Below are 9,722 nucleotides of genomic sequence, written 5' to 3'. Positions count from 1 at the left end.
AGTGGGGTTGGGGTGCCACAGAGCCTGCCTAACAAGGGACCTTGCCTACCAAGTTTGCCCTGGTCTAGGGGAATCCCACAGCCCACCTCCCCCACCCAGACACCTCGTAATGCACGCAGAGTCAGCTGAATGAGAATGTACTCACCCCCTTGTGGCTGCTGTGATGCCCTCAAGCGCCTATCCAACTCCGGATTGGCCACCGCCAGGATCCGGTACATCAGGGCGGTCATGGTGCGACTGGCACCCCTTCCACGTTGGGAGGCCATCCCCTACTGGGCCTCTGCCGTCTTCTTGCTCCAGCGGCGCAGGTCCTCCCATCTTTTACGGCAGTGGGTGCTCCGTCTATGGTAGATCCCCAGGGTCTGGACGTCCTTGGCAATGGCACACCAAATACCCTTCTTCTGTTGGGCGCTGGCCTAGAGGAAAAGTGAAGTAAAAATGGATGTTTCTAGCCCGTACATTTCATCTCACGCATTGCCAAACACCTCCCACACTGGCCCTGCCATACATACACACACAATCCTGACATGCTGGCCTGTCCCCCTCCCCACCCTCTTCCATCCAAGACACTCCATACACTTCGGTGCCATCCACCATGCTCACAGTGTACTCACCTGTTTGTGTGGAGGACCGTACAGTTGTGTGTACTGGGGGAGGACCCCATCCACCAGTTTCTCCAACTCCTCCGAAGTGAAGTCAGGGGCCCTTTCCCCAGCCACTGTAGCCATTGTTGCTTCCAGACACAGGTCACAGCAGCACTTGCAGTGTAGGTCCTCTCCTATTGAAGGTCAGGTATCAAGTGAGGGAACAGTAAGAAAATGGCAGTCACATCCGCGGCGGTGCATACCATCACTGCCAGCGTACATGGCTCCTGGAACCCATAAGGCCCAATGTTAACCAATGCTGAATTGCGCCGCGGTCTTCGACCGCCCACCGCGACGGTGTACAATGCCAGCGCAGTTACCTCATTTCCCCTTGTCCCACCTTTACAGGTCAGGCAGCCACCATTTCAGGGGGCCACATGGGATGGATAAAAACTGCGTCACACCTATTTAGGCCGGGAATACAGACAGATACCGGCACATTGCGATTTACCAACATTTCAGCAAATAACACATTGTGATACCTCAGTGTTGGATGACTCTCTGCTCGCTGTTCTCCTCCGTAGGGCACGTCTGCTGGGGCAGGTGATGAGATGGCGGCATCCTCCGGTGTATAGACCCCTGGTGGACCTGTCGATAATGGAAGAGAGACACATCATAATCACAAACAGACTTGATCGTGAAACAATCATGGAACTGTGTGCCTAGTTGGAGCCAAACCTGATTTCAGCTGTCCGCCATCCCACATGAATCCCCCCTCTAGTGCAGGTTCTGTCTGTACTCCATTTCCTGGCCAGTGGGTCTTTTCAAACAACAGTGGCCATGGCATCAGGGATGTCCCAGCCAATGTTCTCTAACGTGTTGTCCAGAGTGTTATCTGCCCTGCTGAAACACATGTGCAGCTACATTGTTTTCCCTCAAGTGGAGGATTTGCCCACAGTGAAAGGTGACTTCTATGCCCTGGGACATATCCCCAACATCATGGGTGCCATTGATGGTAACCATGAGGCATTTGTCCCCACCCCCGCAGGAATGAACAGGTGTACAGAAACTGGAAAAGCAACCAATCGATGAATGTGCAAATGGTGTGTTTGGCAGACCAGTGCATCTCCCATGTGAATGCCAAGTATCCTGGCTCAGTTCATGATGCTTACATTTTGAGGAATAGCAGCATCCCTCATGTGATGGGGCAACTCCAGAGGCACTGTGTGTGGCTAATAGGTGAGAGCAAGGTCCCAACAAAGTTGACATAGGTGTCTGGGTATGGGGTTGTCCCTAAGGGTTAGTGTGTGTCTAACAGTTGTTCCTCGACATTTGCAGGTGACTCTGGTTACCCCAACCTGTCATGGCTACTGACCCCAGTGAGGATTATAGAAAGCACCTTTGGCCTCCTGAAGGCCAGATTCCCGTGCCTCCATCTGACAGGTGGCTCCCTATACTACTCACCGAAGAAGGTGTGCCAGATAATTGTGACCTGCTGTATGCTGCACAACCTGGCTTTGCGATGCCAGGTGCCTTTTCTGCAGGAGGATGGGCCAGATGGTGGTCTTGTGGCAGCTGTGGAGCCTGTGGACAGTGAAGAAGAGGAGGCAGAAGAAGAAGTTGTCGACAACCGAAACAACATCATCATGCAATACTTCCAGTGAGACACAGGTAAGCAGTTGTAACTGCTTCCCACATCTCATAGTATTGTTGGAGCAAGCATAAGTCTGTCATTTTCACTCAGTGTATGGACCCTGACTTGTTACTTTGCCTTTCCATTTCACAGATCTGGGTCCCACTTTGTGCCCTCTGCTATGTTTACTGCTGGCCTACAGCTGTGTTATATTGGTATGTGAACAAGTACATTGACATTGCTATATTCCAGAGGTTTTGCAATTACAAATTTGTGAAAGCACAGACAGACTCCAGATTGTTTTGTGATTGAAGTGTGTTGTTTATTTCTGTGCATATAAGTGGAGGGGTGTGTGAAATGGGCGGGGGTGATGGTGGAGGAATGTTCATGGCAGAGTCCAGTTTATTTGTTTCACAGGTGCATTGTCCAATGGGGCATAGGAAGTGGAGCAATGGCAGTTTAAGGTGGACAGGGTGACTAAGTGGAACAGAAGGATGACATTCAGGGGGGTCTTATTTCCTGGTGGGGGTCTTGGCAATGTTCTCTGTCTTGTTCCTGGATCTAAGGGACCGTTTGCGGGGTGGTTCTCCATCTGCAGGGGGTGGGGTGCTGGTGGCCTGTTGTTCCTGTGGCGGTGCCTCCTGTCCACTAGCGCCAGCGGAGATGGAGGGCTGTTCATCATCCAGGCTAGTGTCAGGGGCCCACTGGTGTGCCACTGTGTCCCTCCTGGTGTTGAGAAGGTCTTCCAGCACCCCTGCAATGGTGATCAGGGTGGTGTTGATGGACTTCAAGTCCTCCCTGATCCCCAGGTAGTGTTCCTCCTGCAGCCGCTGGGTCTCCTGAAACTTGGCCTGGGAATGGTGGTAAGCTCCCATGATGTTGGAGAGTGCCTCGTGGAGAGTGGGTTCCCTGGGCCTGTCCTCCCCCTGTCGCACAGCAGTCCTCCCAGCTTCCCTGTTATCCTGTGCCTCTGTCCCCTGAACCGTGTGCCCACTGCCACTGCCCTTAGGTCCCTGATCGCCCTGTGTTAGTGGGGTTGCCTGGGTTCCCTGTAGTGGTGGACACACTGCTGATTGACGTGCCCTGGGGACAGAGGGATGGGCCCGCTGGGTGGGTCCTGTGGTGGTGTTTCCTGGGGGGGGGGAGGTTCAGTGGTGGTTTGTGACTGTGTCAGGGGAACCGACTGTCCCGAGGTCCCTGATGGGCCGGGCTGGTCATCTTGATCCAGGCGTGCAGAGCTGCTGTCGTCACTGTGGGCCTCTTCTGTGGGGGGACTGGATATGTCTGGCTCCTCCTGTCCGGTGACATTGGGTAGGGGTCCTGTTGGGGTGTAAATGCATAGTTATTGTATCAGTGTGTGCCATCTTGTGCAATGGGTGAGTGACCCTCCACTCCTGTGCTTGCATTATTGCTGTGGCCCTTGTGTGATTGGTGATTTTGGGGCATGAGTGAGTCTCTCTACTGGACATGCTTTGGTGATGGGTGTCCATGCATTGGTGTTACATGCAGGGCTTGATTTCGGGATGTGTGGGTTGTGGTAGTGGGGTCTCTGTGGGTTGTTGGGGTGATGGGTGTGAGGGTGAGGGTGGGAGTATGTGATGGCATGCAGGTGGGGTTGGGGGGATAAAGTAGTAAAGATTTGCCTTACCAGAGTCCAGTCCTCCTGCTACTCCTGCGAGGCCGTCAGGATGCATGATTGCCAAGACTTGCTCCTCCCATGTTGTTAGTTGTGGGGGAGGAGGTGGGGGTCCACAGCCAGTCCTCTGTACAACAATCTGGTGTCTGGATACCACGGAACGTACCTTCCCCCGTAGGTCGTTCCACCTCTTTCTGATGTCATCCCGTGTTCTTGGATGCTGTCCCACTGCGTTAACCCTGTCGACAATTCTGCGCCATAGCGCCATCTTTCTTGCAATGGATGTCTGCTGCACCTGTGATCCGAATAGCTGTGGCTCTACCCAGACGATTTCCTCCACCATGACCCTGAGCTCCTCCTCAGAGAACCTGGGGTGTCTTTGAGGTGCCATGATGTGGTATGGGTTATGTGTGAGGTGGTGTCTGTTGTGATGTGTGAGGGGATGTGTTGGTGTGTGTTGTTTGAGGTGCGTGGATATTGTATGAGTGATGGTGTTGTGTGTCTGTGGATGCTGGTGTTGTGTTAGGTAGTCTTTCTCTCTGGCCTTCTTTCTGAATTTTGGTTGTAAGGGTTTGTGCGTAATGTGGGTGTGTGTTTTATATTGGATTGGGTGTGTGGGTGTGGTGTGTGTATGTGTATCAGGTGTGTGTATTTCCAATTGTCCAATGTGCTTGTGTTTTGTAAATGTGTGTGTATTTTGAGCGCGGTGGTGTGTACTGCCAATGGAATACCGTGGTTGAAAGACCGCTGCGTTGATTCGTGGGTCGTGATAGTGTGGGCATATTCCTGTTGGTGTGACAGTGTGGGTTTTCCTATCGCCAGTTTAACACTTACCTTTGGTGTGGCGGACTTGTGTGGGTGTCTGTAATGTGGCGGATTCCGAGCTGTGAGTCGTAATACCTATAGCGGAATTCCGCTGCCACAACGGAAAGCGGGATTTACCGCCAGGGTTGTAATGAGGGCCATAGTGTAGGGAAATTGTGCCAGCAATGGTTAAAATCATCCTCACTAGATGCGGTTAGAGAACACCTCAGTCTCCTGTCTAATAACACTGACTTACAGGATTTCCTGTTGGGCACCAGAAGACACCGTAGGAAGCGTTTCTTAAATGAAGTATATAATGAAATTTGGAAGCTTTCCCAACAGGATGCAGCTGCATGGTTCAGGCAAATAGATCAAGACAAAATAAAAAAGGCATTAGCTGTTGTGGATAATGGGATTAATACCTTGTCCGACCGGATATATACTTTAAATAATATCGTCTTCTTTACATCATGGACAAACTCAATAAGGTCCATTATGCAGTTGGGTGGGACACTTCAAACACTGTAGGTGGGAGATATTTTCTTCCTTTAATTTAACGTGACAACAACAACTAATGGCTAAGAAGGAAGGGACTTATCTCATGCTTAATATTGAGAAATTAGAAAAGTTGCCTTTTCATCTGAAATACCGCCTGATGAATGGCTAATACATGGGGTCATTAATCTGCCCATTTCAACACTTCAATTCACCTCGTGTTTAAAACACATTCCGGTAGGCAGATATGAGAAGCTGGGAGATAGTTACATTCATGAGGTGTGGGATCTTCCCTTCTCGCACAAATGCTTCAGTGGCATGAAAGAAGTCTTTCTTAGCGGTAGTGAATGCAAGACTTCAGTCAGCCATTCGATGGTTTGTAAACAGCTGTCCTTGGATGGGGCCTGTAACGCCTGTGCTGCAAACTTGGCTTGTTATCTGAAGGGAGTTCCGGTCCCCTTGATTAGACCTACGTTCCAGGTGCTTTCAAACAGCAGCTACGTCCTCCTCAATGGTGAAAACTTTTGTGGCATGCGGGCGGGAATAGTTTACATTGTTTCGGTCTCTAAGGTCATTTAGTTCTGCGGGAATATACTTTTTCTCCCCCACCAAAATTAAAGAGGTAGCTGACATTTGGCCTCACATTGCTACTTCAAATGTGGATTTTGACAAGTTGAGCAGACTCAAGGCTTTACTGTTTCAAAAGCATGTGGCTCTTACATCTGCGCGCAAGACATACGCACTTCAGGTGGCAAGGTCAACAGCAGAGATACAGGGGGTCATTCTGACTTTGGCGGGAGGCCCGCCATCAGAATACCGCTGCGCGGTCAAAAGACTGCCGCGGTAATTCTGAGTTTCCCGCTGGGCGGGCGGGCGACCCCCGACCTTCCACGAGGATGCCGGCTCCGAATGGAGCCGGTGGAGTGGAAAGGGTGCGATGGGTGCAGTTGCACCCTTCGCGATTTTCAGTGTCTGCTATGCAGACACTGAAAATCTTGGTGGGGCCCTGTTAGGGGGCCCCTGCAGTGCCCATGCCATTGGCATGGGCAGTGCAGGGGCCCCCAGGGGCCCCACAACACACGTTACCGCCAGCCAGGTTCTGGCGGTCAAAACCGCCAGAACCAGGCTGGCGGTAAGGGGGTCGGAATCCCCATGGCGGCGCTGCCTGCAGCGCCGCCATGGAGGATTCCTCAGGCCAGGGGAAAACCGGCGGGAAACCGCCGGTTTCCCTTTTCTGACCGCGGCATTACCGCCGCGGTCAGAATTGGCCTGGATGCACCGTCAGCCTGTTGGCGTGCATCCGCGGTCCCCGGCCCTGGCGGTCCATGACCGCCAGGGTCAGAATGACCCCCACAGTCCCTATTGAATACAAACTTTCCGAGACACTTTGGTGAGCTCGTGGGACGAATATTTAATGCGTCCAGTACAACTGGAATCGCACATTTTTTCAAAGCTGTTGGTTCTGGTTTCATTCACACTTTCTCCTCCGTATTCGGTTTGATACCATCAGCAATCCACTCAATCTTCTCTAGTATTCTCGGGGGATTTCCGATAACTTTGGCTTTATTAGCTGGCATCTTGCTGTTGCTATTTTTTATGCACAATGGCTGTCCCGCCGCAACAGGGAGGAACGAAGGCGCTCCCATCAGCGCAGTTGTGTCGTGAACGCATGATGCAGTACTTCAGAGCAACACTCCTGGAGCAATTGGAGTGTGGCTAGTCTTTGTCATTCAGACCGGTTTTGCATTGCGTGCAGCCTGTGTTTCGGTGCCTCTGGTGCTCTTTTGAACACACACTACAAGTTTGTCTTTTGAAGCAGCGCTTGCCTACAGTGGACGCTGATCTGTTGATGTTCTCGCTGAGGGTTCATTACCAGACTTGCACATTGAGGTTGCGTCTGCCACGAGAAGCTACTTATGAGTTACCGTTCTTAGACAATGTAACTCATGACTCATCACTGGGCACACTACGGAATGCCGCCTTGGCTGAGGCTACGGAACTCACCTGCTCCTTGATCCTTCTTGGCGATGACTTCATGACCTTAACATCGGTCGAAGTGGAAGATCTCCTATCCTCCATGATTCAGGAATCAATTGGAACTTTTCGAAATTGACTTGTCCTTTGAATTCGGTCTCATGCCACATGTTCATGTTAAATTGTCACGTTCAATGCTCATGTGTCCTTTCGACTTGTCATCATTGACATTACTTTTATATATATATATCTTAGGTTGAGTTTTTTAGCAATAAAATTATATATCTGTGGCTTTGAACCACTTTCAACCGACAAGGGGAGGGTGTTGTGTAGCCATTTTAGTTATAGCTCCATTCACGTTATTTTAACACACTAGGCCGCTGTGCACTTTAACCAAGATATATTTTATTCGGCTTTGCATTATTATTTTTACAATAACCATTTTTACGGTCTTGTTTTATTCTGTCTATCTAACTGTTTTGCCTAGGCCAGCACTCTGTTCTCAAACAAGACATTCTTGCTCACTCAGTGCTTCTTCCAAGGGTACAGCACGGTACATTGCCGGTTAACGTGGTAGAAGTTTAGTCTCCAACATTCGTAGAAAACACACATCCTTACGTAGGGACATTTTCCCAGAACATCAGCTGTGTTGTTATAAAAACACTTCCTTGTCCCTTACACGTTAGAGGGAGATTCCAGCCAGGGTACCACAACTGTATACTGATTGCCGAATGCTTCGCTACAGATGCGAACGCAGATTGCAGGCCTTTGCTCAGGTATGAGGGTTGATGTCTTCCCAGGGGAACCTGAAGGGCAGAATTAGAGCTTAACATGCTGTGCTCTATCTTAGCCCAGGTAGGGATTAACTCATCGAAAATAGTGACAGTATGATAGCGTTGTTTTTATGCTTCACTCTCCTCGTCACAATTCTAATACTGTCATGTTGTGTCGTCCTGGTTATTGCAGCTCATGCTTTGCTTTCTAAGATGGAGTCGTTTTATTAAACTTATTATTGAAACATATGCTGCTTCTGTTTGTCATTTATATATGAGACTAAATTGTAAGTGAGAGAACCGGATGAGACCTGAGTGACCACGACTTCCCTGAGAAGCCTAGTATGTTATGCGCTCCGCTGCCCAATCATCCACATTCTCTGATGGGGATGAGGCACTGCTAGTTAGCCTGAGCAAAACGCGGATTAGAGCGACAGGTGTCACCCGCAGTGAGTTGAACTTAGTCTCTCACAGCGCGGGCAATTCTGCCGCTAAAAATCCAGTAGCCTCATTAGAAAAATGAGAGCCTACGCAACACACCCATATAATTTTGTACAGTCACCAGCCTAAAGTATTTAGTTCATTTACGTATCATACTGTACAGTTTGTTGACGTTTCGGTCCCCTTCAATAGTGTTAGAAATGGGGTCTTTGGTTGGCAGTCAGGTTACCCCCTGTCCAAGCAAGGACCCTCACTCTAGTAAGGGTAAGTCACACACAGTCCAAATTATCCTGTGCCCAACCTCTCGTAGCTTGGCACTGAGCAGTCAGGCTTAACTTAGAAGGCAATGTGCAAAGTATTTGTGCAATAAATAATACAATACCCCCATATAGCACCACAAAAATACACCACACAGTGTTTAGAAAAATATATAACATTTATCTGATAAGATGCAGGTCAAAACGATTAAAATGCAATGAGTAGATGTTGAGATATCACTGTAAAAGAGATATAAAAGGGGTCATTACAACCCTGGCAGTCCAAGACCGCCAGGGCTGTTCTGACAGAAGCACCGGCAACAGGCTGGCGGTGCTTCCCATGGTATCACGACCGCAGCAGATGCGCCGCGGTCGCACCACCGGGACCGGTGGTTTACCGCCACGTTGGTCACGGTGGATTTAATCCGCCAGGGCAGCGCTGCTACCAGCGCTGCCCAGGGGATTATGAGTCCCCGTACCGCCAGCCTTTTCCTGGCGGTTTGAACTGCCAGGAAAAGGCTGGCGGTATGGGGAGTCGCGGGGCCCCCTGACAGGGCCCTGTGCAGCTTTTCACTGTCTGCTATGCAGACAGTAAAAAGCTTGACGGGTGCAACTGCACCCGTCGCATGGCCGCAACACCGCCGGCTCCATTTGGAGCCAGCTCCTTTGTTGCGGCCGAGATCCCCGCTGGGCCGGCGGGGATCTCCTAATGACCACAGCGGGAGTGCAGCCGCATTGGCGGACGCCCGGTGGTCCGATCTTGGCGGGCGGCTTCAGCCTCCCGCCAAGGTCGTAATGAGGGCCAAAGTGTCTTAAGTCTTTGCAAATCAAGTAAATGTCTCTTAAAAACAATAAAGGTCCCTTGCAAGCACAAAGTACCTGGTTTGCGTTCAAAATCTCCACAAGGGACCACAAAGGAGGTGATGCGTGGAAAACGGGGAGGTGTGCGTCGGTTTCGCCCCTTCGTATACCGACTTTCGTCGTTATTTTCCACGCAGGGGAATGCTTTGCGTCCATTACCGGTGTGCGGACTTGGTTCCTTTTCGGGTTGCGGGGTTTTCTGGCACCCCGGGGACTGTGCGTGAAATCCTGGGCTTGTGGAGTGAAGTCACAGGTGCTGCATCG

Source organism: Pleurodeles waltl, chromosome 3_1 (assembly GCF_031143425.1).
Source record: "Pleurodeles waltl isolate 20211129_DDA chromosome 3_1, aPleWal1.hap1.20221129, whole genome shotgun sequence".
NCBI lineage: Eukaryota > Metazoa > Chordata > Amphibia > Caudata > Salamandridae > Pleurodeles > Pleurodeles waltl.
This window is presented reverse-complemented; position numbering follows the sequence as displayed.